Below are 22,665 nucleotides of genomic sequence, written 5' to 3'. Positions count from 1 at the left end.
GATTCCCCAAGAGGGATCTACGTCAATGAAAAAGAAACGCTCCTTCCAGCCGTGAATGGAGGAAGGAGCCTCCTTGACGAGGCCGCACCCTCGCCGCGCCGCAAAGCACCACCACCCTCTGTCCTGGGGGTGGCCGTTCAGGCCGTAGCATTCCCAAAAGACATTCAGGGTGGCGGGAACCTCGTGCATGCGGCAGAGAACCTGGAAGGCCATCAGGGCGCGCCATGAGTTCGGCACCAGTTGCGTCGGCGCCACTCTTAAACCCCGAAGCACCTGCACAACTAAGTCCGAGGGGGGAAAGCGGAACCCGGCCCGAAGGATGTCCTCGTTGATGGCGACCTTCCCTGGAGGAGGATGGGACATCCTCTCCTCAGGCCCCGGGAGCGTAATGTTGCAGGCTTCGGGAAGGTGGTACCGGGCCACGAACCTATCTAGGTCTTCGGGGACCAGATCCGACTGAATGCGGTCCGCTTTTACTTCGTCCATACCTAATGGCCAGTGGATCTACAGTCAGGACGGGGCCAAGAAGGGGGAAAGGACCGGAACGACTGAAGTACACTAATATGGAAGGAGAAAGTATGGAGAGCCCTAAATTGAAGAATGGGGCAACTCACCGGAAGGGAAGGAAGAACGGCTCCGAGAGCGTCAAAGGAGGAGCGAGCGAACAGTCCGACGGCAACGACAGCAGCGCAAGGGAGAAACTCGAAGATGCCTGCGAAGAGAAAAGCGGACGGGGGAGGGCCCCCGGTTAAATAGGCGGAAAGGCGGGTGACGCCTCGGTGACGCCAGAGGACGCCTGGCTGCCGAAGGATCGCTCGCGCCCCAAAGGCGAATCGACGCCATTAAGGAAGGATGTCCGCCGAAATCCGCAGACTGCCAGATCAGCGACAACCGCTATACGCCATAAAGGAGGCGGGGAGCTCGAAGCGCGCGCGCCTTTCCGAGGGATGGCGGCAATCTCGAAGCATCACTCCCTTCACCCGTTCCCCTCCTGGTTCCAGGCTCGGAAGTGGGGGGCTACTGTTATGGGGGAATTTAGCCACCATGCCCCATGTGACCGACACGCGCGCCCAGGAAGACTACGGCAGTCCCTTGATCCAGCAATCCGACCCCGAGTCGGATATCTTCGGCTCTGCAGCCCGACCCCGAGTCGGCTGCCCCCTGATCCAGTCATCCGACCCCGAGTCGGCAATCTCCCGACAACGACAGGCTGTTCCCCTGAGGCACGCCGCGGCCCCCTGCTCCACTACTCCCTGCAACGGTCGCATCCGGCGCTGCTCCACGATCCCCTGTAACAGCCGTACAAAGCGGGGCCCCACTACGCCCTGTCATGGCCGTACCCAGCGCTGCCCCACGACGCCCTGTAACGGCCATGCCAGTGGCAACTCCATCGTGCCACACGATGACCAACCCCCCAGAAAGACCCCCCAGCCTGGTATATATGCGGCTGGGGGGGAGAAGGGGGAGGGTAAGCAAAGGTTTTCCAGAGTATTCTCTTACCTGCTGCTGCTATCTCTCCTTCTCCTTCAATCTCCTCTGACTTGATCGTCGGAGGGCCCCCACTACCCCAGTGGTGGTGCGAGGCTTGCCTGCAGGTTTTCCGGTGGAAGGTGGAGCGCAATCAACCCAACTCCAAGGGAACCCCGTTCACACCGCTGTGCCAATCGTTCTCGGTTTGGACCACCAGCAACACTTATAAAAGACCATTTTCAGAAACATATAATCCTAATTGGCGAAACCATCCTAACTTTAGTTGGAGACATGGACCCACTGCCAATGAATCTCAAGGAAATTCTGTTCCTACTCCTTATGTGCCACCACATAGGAAATCCCTTGAAGATACTTTGCAAACCTTCATGCAAGGGCAGACTCAAATAAATCAGAATACCATGCAGTCACTTCAAGAACTTAAAAATTCTATAGGTAGAATTGGGGCTCAACTCAATGTTAGGAAAAAAGAGACTTTTCCAGCCCAACCTCAATCTAACCCAAAGGGTCAACATGAGGTCCATGAAGCAAGTTCATCCCAACCTAAATTTGAACAAGTTAAGTCTGTCACAACCCTTCGTAGTGGAAAAATAATTAACAAAGAAATTCCAACGAAGGATGACAGACCTAAAAAATCCATTGAGAAAAGGGATGAAAATGATAATGAACAAAATGATTCAATACCCCATCATAAAATAGTTGCTCCATTCCCTCAGCACTTGCTTGCAGCTAAAAAGGGAATACCTGACCAAGAAATTCTGGATATTTTTAAACAAGTAAAGATTAACATTCCTTTATTAGATGCCATTAAGCAGATCCCATCTTATGCCAAATTTTTAAAAGATCTTTGTACCATAAAGCGAAAGCTTTATGTACAAAAGAAAGCTTTTCTAACTGAACAGGTGAGTGCTATTCTCAAACACAACACCCCACCTAAGTATAAAGATCCTGGTTGTCCTACCATATTGATAGTCAACTTTAAAGACCACGCAATAGCACGTATCTGATAGGATAGTGATTACGGGTATCGATCCACAGGGATTGGGGTATAGTTGTTTTTCTTTTAAAAAAAATAAAATATTTAAAAAGGAAGAGTTGGTGAAGAAAATTAAACTAAGGAATTTTAATAAAGCAAAATGCAATTAAAAAGATATCAGTTTGGGAGAAACCTAGGGCAAGGAATTCACCACTAACATCGGAAGAAGGGTTATTTATATTTTAATTTATTCTTGGATTAACATGCAAATTGGCTACAAGCCTAATAAGCATTCGAATAAAATTTCACAGAAGTAATTTAGGCATAATCCATCTTTAGTTTAGCATGAAATGTCTACCCTAATCTAAGGTGGTAGCACATCGCATCTTCCTTAAGCATGAACTATCTTATTTTTACGTCAATGATCATGAAGAGCAGTTGTATAAACTTAATATTTAAAATCATAGAAATTAAATATGAGATGAAATAAAATATTCATTAGAAGCAAAATAAGGTTTATACAACTCCAAGAATAGAAATTAAAAATATAAAAACCCTTGGCCCTTTGTTAGGGCTGCATCCAGCCCTGGAGAAGAGATCAGCCCTGCATGGAGTTGGAGACGGCAGCAGCAGCACAGCAGCAGGCTCCCATCTCTTCCTTCATGATTTCTTTCTTTGAAATATTCCCAAAATAACAAAACTCTTCTCTCTCCTCTTATTTTTTTATTCTCTCATGTTCTCGTGGCTCACTCCCTCCCCTGTTTCCTCTTCTTCTTCCCGTGGGACTTGCCTCCGAGAGATTGATCGATCCCCCAATGAAGAGGAGTCTTCTCCTTTTATAGCCTCACGAAGCTCTCTTGCGGATGGAGTCGAATCGCGGATTACTCGGACGCGTCATGGGTGCTGACTTCGCTGAGATTTGGAGCTGATCCGAGAGTTGGTATGCTGTTGGGATTTGATTCCGAAGCAGAGAAAGGTGAGCTGGTAGTTGATCCGGAAGTCTGTTGTTTGATCTTCGGCTGCAGGGGGTGACGAGGACGTGGACCAAGATGTAAGGAATGCTGAGATTATTCTGTGGATAAGAGAAACTGATCCGTGATCCTTGCTTAGTTGGTTGCTCTCGGAGATGAAGATGAGGTGCCTCTATTCCGCTGAAGCAGGGGATGTTATTTGGATAAGGATGAGTAAGCCGGATGCGCGGAAGAAGATGAGAGAGTTTGATCTGAAGATCATGGGATCTAGCTTCGGAATGAACATCTAAACTTTATCCTATAGATGACAGGATCAATCCGGAATGACAAGATGCTCGGGAATGGCTGGATTCGGCTATAACAGAGGATTTAAAGCTGTGAACGGCTTGATACGGGATAAAGGCTGGCTATGGAAGTTTGAATCATGGAACATCCGAACGCTGGAGAATGGGAAGACGTTGGAACTGCTGGGATACGAGTGAATCTGTGAAGAAGAACGGTTGGGATGCTGGGTTTATCCGTGGGAGAATGGGATGAACTCGATTGAAACCGGAGGAAGAGGATGAAGATGCTGTTCACGGTTGGGAACGGCTGTGAAGTGATTTGGATGAAGACGTGCGAAACAGAGGAGCTGTTTGGGTGCCGTGATGCTCGGGAGAATTTGTTGAGAGTTATCCGAAAGATACTGGGATGAATCTGGATGAGAAATCGGAGGAGTTTGTTCATGGGATTCAACACGGAGCAAGGAGAAAATGCATGGATTCGGGACAAGATAAGAGCTGGGAAGGAGTGGTTCCGGAGGGAGGTTGAAGAGGTTGGCTTAAGGAGGATCTCGGTTGATCCTTTTAGATGCTCACGGGATGAAGTTTGGTAACAAAAGTTGGGAGATCGAGAGTCGCGGGAACTGGGGAGATGGTTGGGAAGATCCCGGCTGAGATGCATTCGTGAATGGGAAATATCCTTGAATCGCGAACGGGAGATGAGGATGAATATTGTTGCTGGGCAGAATTTTAGTTGAACGATATGTGAGGATTGCTTGGGACTCGGCTGGGGAATGAGTGGATCACGGGAGGAGGAACTTGATTTAGTTGGGAACAGGGGAGATGATCGAAATATGAAGGAGTTATTCGGATGGGCAGATGACGTGGAAGATGGGAGATGCGTGGAAGACATCTTGGACATGGGGAGATGAGGTGTAAGACTTGACACGTGGATGGCTTGCACGTGGACTTTTAGGAAAACTTTGAATGGCTAATCACAGATGTGATAATGACCCGATAGTACAACATAGGAGGTTTTAACTCGATTGGATGCGAAAGAAAAAGGGGAGTGGGGCTGGACCGGGGTGCGTGTCATTCGAGTTCAGGGATCATCCGAAATAAGTTTGACTCGACCTGCATGCATTAAGCTCAATCAATAAATAATCAAATCAAACTTGAATTACCTTTGATAATTTATAAAAATGTAATGATGAAGGTAATAAATTTTTTTAGTTAAATTTACAAAATATGTGAATTAAAATAATGATAAGTGCTATGAATAAGATATTAATTTATGCATTATTTAGCACTTATCACACCCCCCAACCTACTTTTTGCTAGTCCTCGAGCAAAATAAAAACTAACTCACTTTCGCAGGAATCGCGATTGCATTTACCGTATGCAATAAGGCTTTAAACCCCTAGGTGGCCCTAGTGGACGAGTTTTGTCTCGTGAGGGTTTCCGGCTCAGATACCCACAAACTGCGGTCTCTACCCAGTTTATTTTATTATTTTATAAAATCTAATTTCAAATGCATAAGTGCCAAGAATTTCAAAAGCACACAAAGTTTTATTACTAAGTCAGCCCAAATCCTAGGTCAAGATGCAACTTAAGTTGAAGTCATTAAGTTTCCGTTAGAGAGTTGTAAGGCTAATTTATACTTGGGTGCTCGGTGATGTCTGGACCATACACAAGCTAAGGCTTTAGATTCTCCAAAATACTGCTAAAGCTAGTAGCTTCCAAGAATTGGTCAGATAAGACCTAATCACTGATTCAAAATCATCCTACCTTGCAGGATTTCGAGAGTTGTGGATGTTTACTTTAATACCTCATGGGCTTTATCTGTAATATTCCAGTTTACTCGAATTTTTACAACGACGGCTTTCACACTATCGTCTTTTTTCAAGGTCAATATTATTTTCTCTTTTTCTCTTTCATTTTTTTTTTGATTTTGATTTTTTTTTATTTTGTATTTATAAATAAATTATGCACTTTTACTCTTGTAATGATTCCTCCATATAGCGAGCATTCAGTCAACACTCCCACACCAGATGGCGTAAGGTGTTGGGCATCAAGACTCCCCTACGGACCTATGCTCGGGTTCCTCATTACAAGCCCGCTGACCTTTGACGATAGGTAGCCCTTTTCGATGTACCTGACTAAATTCACTCTTTTTTTTTTAACAGTAAATACGGGATAATAGTGAATTAGATAGGAATGATTCATCAGGACTCAAGGTTGCTACTAGACTTAGCAACGTAATGTTGAACCTAATTCTTAGACGTGCAGGCCATGTGTGTTGTGAAATTCCAAAGTAAAAATTATTTTACAACTCGCTAAAAGAATTTTTAATAAAAAGAACTCAAATTGACTTACTCCTGACTAGTTATTGGGCTTTTTAGATTTTATATACTTTGTGTGTTTATCATTTCAGCACTAAAGCATAGAAATTAGTTTTTTTTTTTTTGAGATAAACTTATTTAAAAATACAAAACTGCGAAAAAATTTCTTCAAAAATTCGAATCCTATACCCCCCAACCTAGATCAGACATTGTCCTCAATGTTTTTATTTTTTTTAATTTTTTTTAAATATTTTATTATTATTATTATTATTTTATTTTACGAAAATATGATGCATATGGAGGATAGAAGCATTGTACCTTAGTTGCATCAGTAATATGAGGACTTCTGAAAATAAATAAAAAAAAATAACAAGAAAATGTGCAAAAATAATCTATGAAAATTGGGTTGCCTCCCAACAAGCGCTAAGTTTAATGTCTTCAGCCAGACACAGTACATCCTTATTCATCCCGATAAATAGGATCCATTAAATCAAGGGATTCAATCAACTGTCCATCTGCAACACATTCTATATAAGGTTTCAATCTTTGACCATTGACGTTTAGGATACGACCATCACTGAGGTTTTGAATTTCTACTGCCCCATGAGAAAAAATTTTCTTAACTAAGAAGGGACCATCCCACCTAGAGCGAAGTTTACCAGAAAAGAGACGCAATTTAGAATTGAATAACCAAACCTTTTGATTAGGCTCAAAAGACTTGCGGTTAATGTATTTGTCATGAAAAGCCTTAGTCCTTGCCTTGTATATTTTGGCATTTTCATACGCTTCATTGCGTAACTCTTCAAGCTCATTAAGTTGAAGTTTCCGGTTAGAACCAGCTGCAACCATATCAAAGTTAAACTTTTTAATGGCCCAAAAAGCTCTATGCTCGAGTTCTACGGGTAAGTGGCAAGCTTTTCCAAAAATCAGTCGATAAGGAGACATGCCAATAGGAGTCTTATAGGCAGTACGATAAGCCCAGAGAGAATCATTTAATCTTTGAGACCAATCCTTCCTATCAGGGCGTATTGTTTTCTCTAAGATGTGTTTTATCTCCCTATTAGAAACTTCAACTTGTCCGCTTGTTTGGGGATGGTACGGGGTGGCAACTTTGTGGGTGATTGAATATTTTCGAATCAAAGCTTCAAAAGATCGGTTGCAGAAATATGATCCCCCATCACTAATGATAGCTCGGGGTACGCCAAAGCGACTAAATATGTTTGTTTGTAAGAACTTAACCACAACCTTGTGATCGTTACTCCTAGTGGCAACTGCTTCTACCCACTTTGAAACATAGTCAACCCCGACAAGAATGTACTCAAAACCAAAAGAACGCGGGAAAGGGCCCATGAAGTCAATACCCCATACATCAAAAATTTCTATAATTAAAATGGGGTTAAGTGGCATCATATCTCTACGGGTGATTGTACCCATTCGCTGGCATCGCTCACAAGTTTGGCAAAATTTGTGAGCATCCTTAAACAAGGAAGGCCAATAAAATCCACTCTGTAAGACTTTAGCTGCAGTTTTTCTACCACCAAAATGTCCTCCGCAGGCTTGGGTATGACAAAAATTAAGAATACTCTGAAATTCACATTCCGGCACACATCGACGGATTACTTGATCTGGGCAGTACTTAAATAGATCAGGATCATCCCAAAAGTAGAACTTAACTTGCGAAAAGAATCGATCCTTGTCCTGCTTGGACCAGTGATCGGGAATTTGTCCTATGGCAAGATAGTTCACTATGTTAGCGAACCAAGGTGTTTTCATTTGTTGTACCTCAAACAATTGTTCATCGGGAAAGGAGTCATGAAGTGGTGAAATGTTATGAGGAGGTTCGAGAACGATCCTAGACAAATGGTCTGCTACAACGTTTGTGGTGCCTTTCTTATCACGAATTTCTAGATTGAATTCCTGTAACAATAGGATCCATCGAATTAGGCGAGGCTTGGTGTCTTTCTTTGAAAGGAGGTACCGGAGAGCAGAATGATCAGTGAACACAATACCTTTGGACCCTAAGAGATAGGACCGAAACTTATCCAGGGCAAATACTACAGCTAGTAATTCTTTCTCAGTAGTGGTATAATTCAATTGTGCATCTGAGAGTGTTTTACTAGCGTAGTAGATGACGTGAGGTAGCTTTTCTACTCGTTGTCCTAAAACTGCCCCAATGGCATAGTCAGAAGCATCACACATAAGTTTGAATGGAAGGGTCCAATTGGGAGGTTGTATAATGGGTGCTGTAGACAACTTAGATCGAAGTTTTTCAAAGGCCTCTTTACATGCTTCATCAAAAACAAAGGGTGTATCCTTGGCAAGGAGATTGCACAAGGGCCTCGAGATTTTGCTAAAGTCTTTAATGAAGCGACGGTAAAATCCAGCATGGCCAAGAAAAGAACGAATTTGTTTCACAGATTTGGGTGGAGGAGGATTAGAAATAAGATCAACTTTAGCTTTATCTACTTCAATCCCTCTTTTGGACACAATGTGTCCCAAAACTATTCCCTCTTGAACCATAAAATGGCTCTTTTCCCAACTTAGCACTAGATTGGTTTCCTTACATCTTTTCAGAACCAGGGCTAAATTACTGAGACAATCATCGAATGAGGGGCCAAAAACTGAAAAATCATCCATGAATACTTCCAGAAATTTTTCTACCATGTCGGAAAAAATTGCCATCATGCATCGTTGAAATGTCGCAGGTGCATTGCATAGTCCAAATGGCATTCTTCTATATGCAAATGTTCCGAATGGACATGTGAAAGTGGTTTTCTCTTGATCATCAGGATACACGGCCACTTGGTTATATCCAGAATAACCATCTAAGAAACAGTAGAAACCCTGACCGGCTAATCTTTCCAATATTTGATCAATAAATGGCAAAGGAAAATGATCCTTCCTAGTCATGGAGTTAAGCTTTCTATAGTCGATGCAAACACGCCAGCTAGTGGTCGTGCGTGTAGGCATTAATTCTCCTTCTGCATTTTCAACCACAGTAATGCCCGACTTCTTTGGTACTACTTGAGTCGGACTCACCCAGTTGCTATCAGAGATAGGATAAATGATTCCAGCATCTAGCAACTTTACTACTTCTTTCTTGACCACCTCTTTCATGTTAGGGTTAAGTCTCCTTTGCATTTCACGGGTTGGTTTTGCATTTTCTTCTAGGTGAATGCGATGCATGCAAATAGATGGGTCAATCCCCTTTAGATCAGTTACAGACCATCCAATTGCATGTTTGTGTTCTCCGAGTATACTCAAAAGTTGACTCTCCTGTTTGTCAGATAGGTCAGCTGCGATGATTACAGGTAGGGTATCTTCGGGTCCTAGAAAAGCATACTTAAGGGTTACCGGAAGTGGTTTTAACTCAAGTTTGGGAGGGGACTCGATGGAGGGGCACTGTAGTGTACTAGAAAGAGTAGGAAGAGGTTCATATCGGTCATGCCAAGGATGAGAATTTGTGAGAGACGGATTGTCAAGTAGGACATTGACTTCTTTTATGGCATTGTTTAAATCAAGATTATCAATGTCAAAATGGGCTAGACATGCTTCCAGAGGGTCATCTGCCAGAATATAGGGAAGGGCTTCTTCTACAGGATCATCCAATTTGTCTACTAGAAAACACTCATCTTCTCTTGCGGGTTGATCGGAGGTGTGGAATACATTCAGTTTGACTTTCATGTTCCCAAAGGATATATCCATCACCCCCGTTCTACAGTTAATACATGCATTGGCTGTAGCTAGAAAGGGACGACCAAGAATCATGGGGATCTGTTTCTTGAGATTGGGCACAGGTTCCATATCAAGAACGATGAAATCGACTGGGAAATAAAATTTGTTGACCTTGACTAGGACATCTTCAATTGTTCCTCGTGGTATTTTAACAGATTGATCAGCCAACTGTAGGGACACCGAGGTAGGCTTCAATTCACCTAATCCGAACTTTTCGTAGACTGAATAAGGAAGGAGGTTAACACTCGCCCCTAGATCTAATAATGCTCGATCAATAGGATTGTCTCCCACCACACAAGAGATGGTAGGGGCTCCAGGATCTTTGAACTTAGGAGGGGTTTTGTGCTGAAGGATGGAGCTCACTTGTTCAGTCAGGAAGACCTTTTTAGGCACATGTGTCCTAGATTTTCGTTTCTGTGTACAAAGGTCTTTAAGAAATTTGGCATAAGATGGAATTTGTTTTATAGCATCAAGGAGAGGGAGGTTGATTTTGACTTGTTTGAATACCTCCATTATTTCTTCCAACGAAGTTCCTTTCTTGCCAAAGGCAGAAGGTGTATTCAGACACTGGGGGAAAGGAGCCTTCAGTGTAAATGGTGTGGTCGATACTGGACTAGATGGCGATACAGACGAGTTCGCGTTCTCTTTAGGCACAGTCATATTCTTATCTTCATTTTCTTTATGTTCTTTTTCTCCAACCTTATTATCTACTATGCGTCCGCTTCTTAAGGTGGTCATGGCATTGGCTTGTTCATGGTGAACATCATTCGGTTGAGTCTCTTGAGCCATGTATTGCCCTCTCGGGTTACTCACTGGTTGGCTTGGAAGCTTGCCTTCCTCTCTTTTATTCAGTGCATTAGCTAGTTGCCCCATTTGGGATTCTAGCTTGGCGATAGATTGCGTGTGAGAGTGCACCAATTGTGTAATGGTTTCCAAACCTTGAAGGGAGTTCAACACTTTTTCCTCAAAAGCTGTGTTTTTTTGGGGTGCTGAAGGAGGGACATGTTGAAATTGAGTCGAGGGACGGTAGGGATGCACATTCTGAAATGGTTGGAAGTTTTGGGAATAAGGTTGGAAAGTATTGGGAGTTTGCTGCTTCCAGGAGAAGTTTGGATGGTTGCGCCACCCCGGGTTATAAGTATTGGAAAATGGGTCATTACCCGGTCGGGATTGTGTTTGGGCAGCATTTACTTGTTCTTGCACAAATTCGAAGAATTGTGCTGCCGAAGGACACTTAAAGACAGTGTGAGATGGACTAGAACAGAGAGTACATACTTGTGCTTGGTGAAAGTTTGGAAGCTGTTCTCTAGACATTAGCTGGTCCAATTTGCGGGACAGTGCATCTACTTTGTCAGATAGACCTATGGACTGGCTAACTTCATATATGGTCCCTTTTCTTTGAGAACTCGGGGGTGCTTGACGAGCGGAGGAGGCATGGTGGAGGAAATTTTCATTAAGGTTCTCAAACAATTGCCATGCCTCATGCTCACTCTTAAGCATGAAAGTTCCCCCACAAGAAGCATCAATCATTTGACGATTTCGTTCGGATAGTCTGTCATAAAAGCATTGCACTAATTGCCATTTGGGTATTTGATGATGCGGGCATTTTCGGAGTAAGTCTCTAAATTTTTTCCAAGTTTCATGAAATTCTTCCCCGTCAGATTGGGAGAAGCTCATGATAGCACGCCTAAATTGGTTTGTTCTTCCTATGGGAAAATATTTCTTTAGAAATTCATGTTGCATTTGAGCCCATGAAAGAATTGAATTGGCTTCTAATGAGTGGAGCCATTGTTTAGCTCTATCCTTAAGGGAAAAAGGAAACAGCCTAAGTTTCAGAGCATCATCAGTGAAGTTCTGAATTTTGACAGTAGTGCAGATCTCAAGGAACTCATCTAAATATTTGTATGGGTCTTCATTATTGAGTCCATAAAAAGAGGGAAGCATTTGGATGACACTAGACTTAATTTCAAGTTGCATAGCAACAGTGGTATCAGGTAGTCGGATACAAGATGGAGAGGTATAAATAGAAGGAGTGAAGTACTCCTTTAACAGTTTGGGTTGCTCTTCAGCCATCTCGACAAGTGGTGTGGATCCTATGGTTCTATAGGTCCGGATTTCGGCTCGAAGGGTCCTAATAGAACGCTCTATTTCAGGGTCAAAAGGTATTAATTCGGGAGATTTGGAATGACACCCTAGCATACACTAAGACTCCTCTGATTAGTCAAATACAGTCAAGCATGTACTAAAAAGAAAAACACATCAATTCCTTAAGTTCACCCTAAAATCACTAGACAGCTCCTAACTGGTTTGAAGAGGGCACCTAAGCCTCCAATCCGGTCTAATGACTGAGCTGACCAGGTAAGCTCCCAGGTAAGTGGGGGGGTCACGATGCGTTGCAAAGGTCCCACTTAAAAACCACTTGCCTCGAACAGATGAACTGTCTCCCTTAAAGGGACAAAGCTTGCCTAGACATCAACTAAGCCACAGAGCGAAATTGGTGCAACTTTCAGTGATCTTCGTCCTATTGAGCTCGAATGTCCCTAGAGGCCAACGTCTAATTGATTTTAATTAATGTGATAGCTATGTGAGAATTGATTCACCTAATTTGGGCAAGAATCTGGTGATGAAATCCAGTTCTTATCTTGTTGGGGTGATTGCCCTTACTATGTGCAGATTAATTGGTGTATATGTATCAAGCATGCATTCACACTTTTGCTGAATTTAAAATCAAACAATCACCACACAAGGAAATTTAAATAAGAAAGGTTTAGATGTTACCAAAGGGAATTTTCCCAGCAATTTTTTATTTTAGAGCAAACCTCTACAGCATTCTTTTTCCAGTAGTTCCCTTTTGATCGTCCCAAATTTTTTCTTCGATTCCTGATCAAATAAAAATCAAAAATTAGTAAAGGAGAGAAAAGAGATAAGAGAAATAACAAAAATAGAAAATATTTTTATTTAATTTTAAATATATATATATTTTTTGAAAGTTTTTTTTTATGAAAAGAAAAACAACTATGCTAACAATCCCCGGCAACGGCGCCAAAAATTGATAGTCAACTTTAAAGACCACGCATAGCACGTATCTGATAGGATAGTAATTACGGATATCGATCCACAGGGATTGGGGTATAGTTGTTTTTCTTTTAAAAAAATAAAATATTTAAAAAGGAAGAGTTGGTGAAGAAAATTAAACTAAGGAATTTTAATCAAGCAAAATGCAATTAAAAAGATATCAGTTTGGGGGAAACCTAGGGCAAGGAATTCACCACTAACATCGAAACAAGGGTTATTTATATTTTAATTTATTCTTGGATTAACATGCAAATTGGCTACAAGCCTAATAAGCATTCGAATAAAATTTCACAGAAGTAATTTAGGCATAATCCATCTTTAGTTTAGCATGAAATGTCTACCCTAATCTAAGGTGGTAGCACATCGCATCTTCCTTAAGCATGAACTATCTTATTTTTACGTCAATGATCATGAAGAGCAGTTGTATAAACTTCATATTTAAAATCACAGAAATTAAATATGAGATGAAATAAAATATTCATTAGAAGCAAAATAAGATTTATACAACTCCAAGAATAGAAATTAAAAATATAAAAACCCTTGGCCCTTTGTTAGGGCTGCATCCAGCCCTGGAGAAGAGATCAGCCCTGCATGGAGTTGGAGACGGCAGCAGCAGCACAGCAGCAGGCTCCCATCTCTTCCTTCATGATTTCTTTCTTTGAAATATTCCCAAAATAACAAAACTCTTCTCTCTCCTCTTATTTTTTTATTCTCTCATGTTCCCGTGGCTCACTCCCTCCCCTGTTTCCTCTTCTTCTTCCCGTGGGACTCGCCTCCGAGAGATTGATCGATCCCCCAATGAAGAGGAGTCTTCTCCTTTTATAGCCTCACGAAGCTCTCTTGCGGATGGAGTCAAATCGCGGATTACTCGGACGCGTCATGGGTGCTGACTTCGCTGAGATTTGGAGCTGATCCGAGAGTTGGTATGCTGTTGGAATTTGATTCCGAAGCAGAGGAAGGTGAGCTGGTAGTTGATCCGGAAGTCTGTTGTTTGATCTTCGGCTGCAGGGGGTGACGAGGACGTGGACCAAGATGTAAGGAATGCTGAGATTATTCTGTGGATAAGAGAAACTGATCCGTGATCCTTGCTTAGTTGGTTGCTCTCGGAGATGAAGATGAGGTGCCTCTGTTCCGCTGAAGCAGGGGATGTTATTTGGATAAGGATGAGTAAGCCGGATGCGCGGAAGAAGATGAGAGAGTTTGATCCGAAGATCATGGGATCTAGCTTCGGAATGAACATCTAAACTTTATCCTATAGATGACAGGATCAATCCGGAATGAGAAGAAGCTCGGGAATGGCTGGATTCGGCTGTAACAGAGGATTTAAAGCTGTGAACGGCTTGATACGGGATAAAGGCTGGCTATGGAAGTTTGAATCATGGAACATCCGAACGCTGGAGAATGGGAAGACGTTGGAACTGCTGGGATACGAGTGAATCTGTGAAGAAGAACGGTTGGGATGCTGGGTTTATCCGTGGGAGAATGGGATGAACTCGATTGAAACCGGAGGAAGTGGATGAAGATGCTGTTCACGGATGGGAACGGCTGTGAAGTGATTTGGATGAAGACGTGCGAAACAGAGGAGCTGTTTGGGTGTCGTGATGCTCGGGAGAATTTGTTGAGAGTTATCCGAAAGATACTGGGTTGAATCTGGATGAGAAATCGGAGGAGTTTGTTCATGGGATTCAACACGGAGCAAGGAGAAAATGCATGGATTCGGGACAAGATAAGAGCTGGGAAGGAGTGGTTCCGGAGGGAGGTTGAAGAGGTTGGCTTAAGGTGGATCTCGGTTGATCCTTTTAGATGTTCACGGGATGAAGTTTGGTAACAAAAGTTGGGAGATCGAGAGTCGCGGGAACTGGGGAGATGGTTGGGAAGATCCCGGCTGAGATGCATTCGTGAATGGGAAATATCCTTGAATCGCGAACGGGAGATGAGGATGAATATTGTTGCTGGGCAGAATTTTAGTTGAACGATATGTGAGGATTGCTTGGGACTCGGCTGGGGAATGAGTGGATCACGGGAGGATGAACTTGATTTAGTTGGGAACAGGGGAGATGATCGAAATATGAAGGAGTTATTCGGATGGGCAGATGACGTGGAAGATGGGAGATGCGTGGAAGACATCTTGGACATGGGGAGATGAGGTGTAAGACTTGACACGTGGATGGCTTGCACGTGGACTTTTAGGAAAACTTTGAATGGCTAATCACAGATGTGATAATGACCCGATAGTACAACATAGGAGGTTTTAACTCGATTGGATGCGAAAGAAACAGGGGAGTGGGGCTGGACCGGGGTGCGTGTCATTCGAGTTCAGGGATCATCCGAAATAAGTTTGACTCGACCTGCATGCATTAAGCTCAATCAATAAATAATCAAATCAAACTTGAATTACCTTTGATAATTTATAAAAATGTAATGATGAAGGTAATACATTTTTTTAGTTAAATTTACAAAATATGTGAATTAAAATAATGATAAGTGCTATGAATAAGATATTAATTTATGCATTATTTAGCACTTATCACATATCTTGTATCATAGGAAACTTCAGGATACAACGAGCCCTTCTTGATTTAGGTGCAAGTGTTAATTTACTGCCCTAATCAGTTTATGAACAGTTAGGACTTGGTGAATTAAAACCCACCAAGGTTACTCTCCAACTTGCCGATCGATCTATAAAGATACCAAGAGGAATAGTCGAGGATGTACTTGTCCAAATTGATAAATTCTACTTTCCAGTCGACTTCATAGTATTAGATACCCAGCCTGTCATGAACTGTACTACTCCAATACCTGTCATTCTAGGCCGCCCATTTCTAGCTACTTCCAATGCTTTGATTAACTGTCGAAATGGAATAATGAAAATGTCATTCGGAAATATGACTATAGATTTTAATATATTTAACATTTGTAAACAACCCGATAATAATAACGAAAATGATGAAATTCATGGAGTTAATCTGATCGACTCCATTGTAGAGGATGCTCTTGTCCCATCTCTTTCTTCTGATCCTTTAGAAACATGCCTAACTCATTTCGGAAATACAGATATCAACCAAAACTTTAGAGAAATCAGTGCTATATTAGATTCAGCTCCTTTGTTGGATACAGATAGGTGGAAATCTCGTTTTGAAGAATTGCCCACACGCAACAATAGTCCTCTACCATCTAGTGTTCAAGCACCTAAACTTGATCTAAAGCCTTTGCCATCTGAGCTCAAGTACGCATACCTTGGTCAAGAAGAGACTTTTCCTGTGATCATATCATCCCAACTCGAACAAAGTCAAGAACTAAAATTATTAGAAATTCTCAAAGAGCATAAGGGAGCAATAGGGTGGACAATTGCTGATATCAAGGGAATTAGTCCCTCAATTTGCACTCATAGAATCCACTTAGAAGCTAATGCCAAACCTTCTCGTCAACCTCAACGTCGATTAAACCCAAACATGAAGGATGTGGTTAGAGCAGAAGTTCTGAAACTTCTGGATGCGGGTATGATCTACCCAATTTCAGATAGTAAATGGGTAAGTCCAACCCAAGTGGTCCCGAAAAAATCTGGTGTTACTGTAGTCAAAAATGCCAACAATGAATTAGTTCCAACTAGGGTCCCCACTAGTTGGTGTGTATGCATTGACTATAGAAAACTTAACTCTGTCACAAGGAAGGATCACTTTCCTCTACCTTTTATTGATCAAATCTTAGAAAGGTTGGCAGGTCATAAATTTTATTGCTTCCTAGATGGCTATTCAGGTTACAACCAAATTGCAATTGATCCTGAAGATCAGGAAAAGACCACTTTTACATGTCCTTTCGGCACATTTGCTTACAAGAGAATGCCTTTTGGATTATGTAATGCTCCTGCAACCTTCCAAAGATGCATGCTCAGTATTTTCTCTGACATGGTTGAGCGTCTTTTGGAAGTCTTCATGGATGATTTTTCGGTTTTCGGCTCTTCTGTTGAAAACTGTGTGAACCATTTAAAGCTAGTCTTAATTCGGTGTGAGGAGAAGAATCTAATCTTAAACTGGAAAAAGTGCCATTTCATGGTAACTAGGGGAATTGTTCTCGGGCATGTCATTTCATCTGAAGGAATTGAAGTAGACAAGGCTAAAATTGACTTAATTGCTAACTTACCCAACCCAAAAACTATCAAAGATATACGCTCATTTTTGGGTCATGCAGGATTTTATAGGAGATTCATTAAAGATTTTAGCTCAATATCTAAACCCTTATGTAATCTCCTTCAAAAGGAAACCCAATTTGTGTGGTCTGAAGAATGTCAAAAAGCTTTTAATAAACTCAAAAGCTTGCTGACCTCTGCTCCCATCATGCAACCACCTGACTGGTCACTTCCTTTTGAAATTATGTGTGATGCCAGTGAATATGCAGTTGGGGTAGTTCTAGGGCAAAGAAAAGAAAGAAAGCCTTATGTTATCTACTATGCAAGTAAGACTTTAAATAGTGCACAAAAGAATTACACCACTACGGAAAAGGAACTACTTGCTGTAGTATTTGCACTAGACAAATTTAGGTCTTACTTGATTGGATCCAAAATCATTATCTACACTGACCACGCTGCCCTTAAATACCTTCTTTCAAAAAAGGATGCTAAGGCGCGTTTGCTTAGGTGGATCCTTCTGCTCCAAGAATTTTTTCTAGAAATAAGAGATAAAAAGGGGGTAGAAAATGTAGTAGCTGATCAATTGTCCCGTCTGACTCTTTCAGATTCCTTAGACAATTCACCCATAAAAGACACTTTTCCTGATGAGCAACTGTTTGAGATCACATCTTCACCCTGGTTTGCAGACATTGCAAACTTTTTAGTCACAGGTGAACTACCAAGTCATTGGAATAAACAAGATAAAAGAAAATTTTTGACTGAAATAAAATTTTTTTTCTGGGATGATCCTTATCTTTTCAAATACTGCCCAGACCAAATTATTAGGAGATATGTACCTAATGACGAATTTATTAGTGTCATTTCCTTTTGTCATTCTGAAGCTTGCGGTGGTCATTTCTCTGGTAAGAAAACGGCTGCAAAAATTTTACAGTGCGGTTTCTATTGGCCCACCTTATTTAAAGATTCCCATAACTTTTGCAAAGCTTGCGAGCGTTGTCAAAAGTTAGGTGGGATAACTCGTAGGAATATGATGCCCCTCAACCCAATTTTAATTATCAAAATATTTGATTGTTGGGGAATAGATTTTATGGGTCCATTTCCTCCTTCATTCGGAAATTTGTACATCTTAGTAGCTGTAGATTATGTCTCCAAATGGATAGAGGCAATTTCTTGCAAACATAATGACCATAAAACTGTTGTAAAATTTTTAAAAGAAAACATTCTTTCCAGATTTGGAACGCCTCGAGCCATCATCAGTGATGGGGGTTCACACTTCTGTAATAAGTCTTTTGAGGCTTTAATGCAAAAATATGGGATCACCCATAAAGTCGCCACCCCTTATCATCCACAAACAAGTGGACAAGTTGAAGTATCCAATCGATCAATTAAGAATATTCTAGAAAAAACGGTTAACCCAAATCGCAAAGACTGGTCTTTGCATTTAACTGATGCACTTTGGGCTTATCGTACTGCTTTTAAAGGCCCGATTGGTATGTCTCCGTACCGTCTTATATTTGGCAAACCATGTCACTTGCCTGTGGAATTGGAGCATAAAGCCTACTGGGCTATTAAGAAATTTAATTTTGATATGGATAAGGCTAGTTCACCACGCAAACTTCAACTTAATGAACTAGAGGAAATCAGGAATGAAGCATATGAGAATGCTCGAATTTATAAAAACAAAATGAAAGTCTTTCATGATAGAAATATTATGAGAAAAATATTTGAGCCTTCCCAGAAAGTTCTATTGTATAATTCAAGACTTCATTTATTTCCAGAAAAATTGAGATCTAGGTGGACCGGCCCATTTATAGTTAAAACTGTTTATCCGTATGGAACTGTTGAGATAGAGAATCCAAACACCGGTAATATTTTTAAAGTAAATGGCCAACGTTTGAAGTTATTTTTGGACAACTTTACCCCAGAGGTTGAATCGACCAATCTGGGAGATCCTGTTTATCAGGATTGATCTCTATATCTGCTAGAGATCCTCTGTTTGTACATAATTTTTCTTTCTTTCATATGACAATTGGTGAGCAACAACAGTGTGCAGTCATTCTATCAGGTAAATTCTAACCTTCAGCCTTATTATCCTTCATACAATCATATTTAATGCATTCATGTTGAAACATTGGGGACAATGTTGAATTTAAGTTGGGGGGAGAGATTACTGTATTTTTCTATATATCATACCAATTGTCATATCATTTCAAAAAAAAAAAACTATTAAAAAAATAATAAAAAATAATATATATATATATAATAATAGTAATAATAATAACAAAAATATATTTTGTTGCATTTAATTACCACTTTAATTTTCTAAGCAAATAAACATGTGCAGCTATTATGGCAAGGAGCGCATTATGACTTATCAGAGACCTATTACTAGATCCCCACATAAGTATTCAATGACAATAGGAAGGCCTCAGGAGTTCACTTGTGTTATCTATTTGTTTGTTGACCTTATTCGCAAGAGAAGTACGAGTGTCCTTGTCTTAAAGTTCATGATTTGGTTTTCACATAAAGATAGAGTTTGAAATTCCCGGCTAGATCACCTGGGTGCCTTATGTTCTGACCTTGGTTGACCTATAGTCACAATACAGTCACGTTACATAAAAAAAAAAAAAGAGAGAAATAATACAGTTTGTCTTCACTGAGTAACCGGGCCTCTTGCCTACAAAGCAGCGAGTGTTCGCGTAAAAAGGTGAAAATGACTGAAATAAGTGACTAGTCTGGCCTCGTGGCGTAGTCTGGTTTGAGTAATTAAGTCCGAGGGGTGTTTCACCTAATGCCTTGAGCCAACTGAATCAAGAGTCATTGACCCAAAACTCGTTACATGGACCTTACTAGAGCCTAATGGAGTTGGACTGTTGTAGTCACTGTGCGAAAAAAAAAAAATATTTTAAACATGAGTGGGTTAGTTAAATTAAAACCAAGTGACTTGTGGATGACTGGTTTGACTCCATTGTTTTAGAACTCTGTGTACCTGGGATGTCTAGTTGGGATTGATAGCTTCATTTTTATATGCGAACCATTCTGGGCAAATAACATGTGATATTCGGAAAATTTAGTAGGTCGGGAGCTAACAAATGGTAGTTAACACTTGTGAATTTGAGTAGTGCACCTAGAACTCAAGGGGTACCCAATTGTGGTGGAGGTATAGGTATTCTGAAACGTCACATTTACATTTGCCTTAAGGGTTGCTATGTCTTAGAGTATCTTTTAAAATGATGTTTGTGGGTATCATCACTGCAAACCCTCACGAGACAGCACTCGTCCACTAGGGTAACCTAGGGGTTTAACGGCTTGTTGCACGTGCTAAGTGCAATCGTAATGCTCTACGAAAGTGAGTATTTATTTTAATTCATGCATATTGATATATAAAAATGAACAATACTTTTGCACTCTCATTTTATCATTTTCACACTAAATTGCTAGAGACTAGCAATAAGCTAGTTGGGGGGTGTGATGAGAGCACAAAAAGTACAATTTTCATACCATTTTAATTAGCATCATAGCTAATCATTATTGATAAAATTGATTAATTAATATTTTTTTTTTTATGTTTGAATGCAAGTAATCCAAGAAACCCAATAACATTGGGTTTGAGCCCAATGACCAGTAGCCCAAGCTCAACAAATTCACAGCCATCCGAGTCAATTCAAGCATCTCCGAGCAGGCATCTCAACTCCCCAAGCTCTTTGACTCAAAGCAAAACTTCCCAAAAGCCATCCATCTCACCTCCTCTGTTTCGGAACAAAGCTTTCATGCATCAGAACACGTCCAATCCGATGCCAAGAGGAGTCATCCCAACGGTTCACATTTTCTTCCCATTCCAAGCCGAGTTCTCCACTTCCTTTACAGCAAATGAATTTCAGCCATCAGAGGAGTCTTCTCAACTTCCCAACATCAATGACTCCCAAACTCCCAAACCGGCTCTTTCATCCGTGAAAAAACTCCCCAACGAATAGAGCATGCGTCCGTGAGGAGCTTCCCAACGTTCGTCATCTCCGAGCGTTTCTCACCCGCGTATTCCATGCATTCCAAGCAGCGTCTCATTCGTGGCTTCCGTCTCCCCTGTTCCAGCAAGGAAACTCCGAAGCCAAACCGTCCGCGTTCAAGCCATCAGCCGAGTCACCTCTACTCTCCACGCTCCCCATCCGTTCCGTGATCTCTCAGCAGCAGCAACCATTCGTCTTCCACGCGTTCCAGACTTCATTCATCCCACGTTTTAGCCTCCTTCCAGACGTTTCAGCCACGTTCTCCATCCATTTAGAACGGCGATCTTCCAGCGTCCTTCCATCTTCCCAGCCACACCTTCAACACGCTGAAGGTGTCTATAAAAGTAGCCGACAAGAGGTGAGAGGGAGGGGGGAATCACCGAAGCACAACATCTACACCTTCTCTTCCGGTCCGTCTTCTCAACCGAGCGAGGGAGGAGAGAAGACAGCCGGCCGAATCCATCCAAGTTCCCAATAGCTGTTTGACTTCCCATTCTTCCCCGCTTCGGAACGAAGCATCCCAAGTCTTTGCTGCCCGTGGAGACAAAGGGGAGCCGGGGACGGAACGAGAGAGGAGGGGGAAGCCAACATCCGCATTTTCCCAGCCGGGCGAGAGAGGAAACCAAGGCCACGGAAGGGAGAAAGCAGCCGGGAGAAGAAAACAGAGCACCCTGTTTTCTGAACCAAAGAAAAAAAAAAAAGGGATTTATGTTTATTTTAAGTTATTCTTTACTAATCCTTTTATAAAAATGTTTGCATCTCATATGGATAGCTAAATCTTTTTTAGCTAAGGCTAGGGAAAAGCCTAACATTTTCTTCATGTATTTTCTTTAATCATCAATGGGATTTTAATGTTTTAGATTTGTGGTGCAGTAGATTGATAGAAATTATTTCAAACTTATATATTTCCTTTGATTTGTTATTTCCCCCGGGTATAACAGATGCTTAGAAATCCCTGTAGTTTAAAATAGAATTACTGTAATGCTGCCCATAAGACTAAATCTATTTTATTATGATTAATAGGTGATTTTAAGAAAAGCATGATGAAATGCTAGGCTGAATCCTGATGTCTTAGTTATATTTTTGTCAATCCGAATATTATTCAGCCTTTAGTTTTTTGTTCACTGTCAAATCCCTGTGGATTCGACCTCGGACTCACCGAGAATATTACTTTGCTACACCCTATACTTGGGGTATTCTACATTTAATTTTCCTTTTTAAAAGAGCAAGATTAAAGTTGTAGCAATCGGTTCCATGTCTTTGATCTGACCAAGATGGAACTTGATTTAGGCTCCGTGGTTGAGCCCGAGTCATTAGGATGGTCAAAATCAAAATTGATTAACCAGTCGGTGTCTAAAATAAATTTGGCAGACTCGATCGATGGTTTTTAATTAGGAGCTACTCGCACTGATGCGTCTTTGTCGAGTTAATGGTATATCCCTTCCACCGATCTCACTTACCTGGCCGATTTGATCAATCATTTTTTGATAGGATCATTTAATGATTCGAGTTAACCCATGCCTGTAAGGAAAATCAGTTTGACTGATTTAGGTGCCTCCTTAATCAGTTTGAATCTAATTCTTTATAATCTGACTTGGTGAAGTCAGTGGAAGAATTTAGGTTAACCGGATCTTCTTATCTATCCTAATTTAATCCTCTAAAATTATTAGGTCCTTAAAATGAAATAG

The sequence above is a fragment of the Phoenix dactylifera genome, chromosome 6 (genome assembly GCF_051530095.1).
Source record: "Phoenix dactylifera cultivar Ajwa chromosome 6, Ajwa_hap1_PhDact_Kaust_v1.1, whole genome shotgun sequence".
NCBI lineage: Eukaryota > Viridiplantae > Streptophyta > Magnoliopsida > Arecales > Arecaceae > Phoenix > Phoenix dactylifera.
This window is presented reverse-complemented; position numbering follows the sequence as displayed.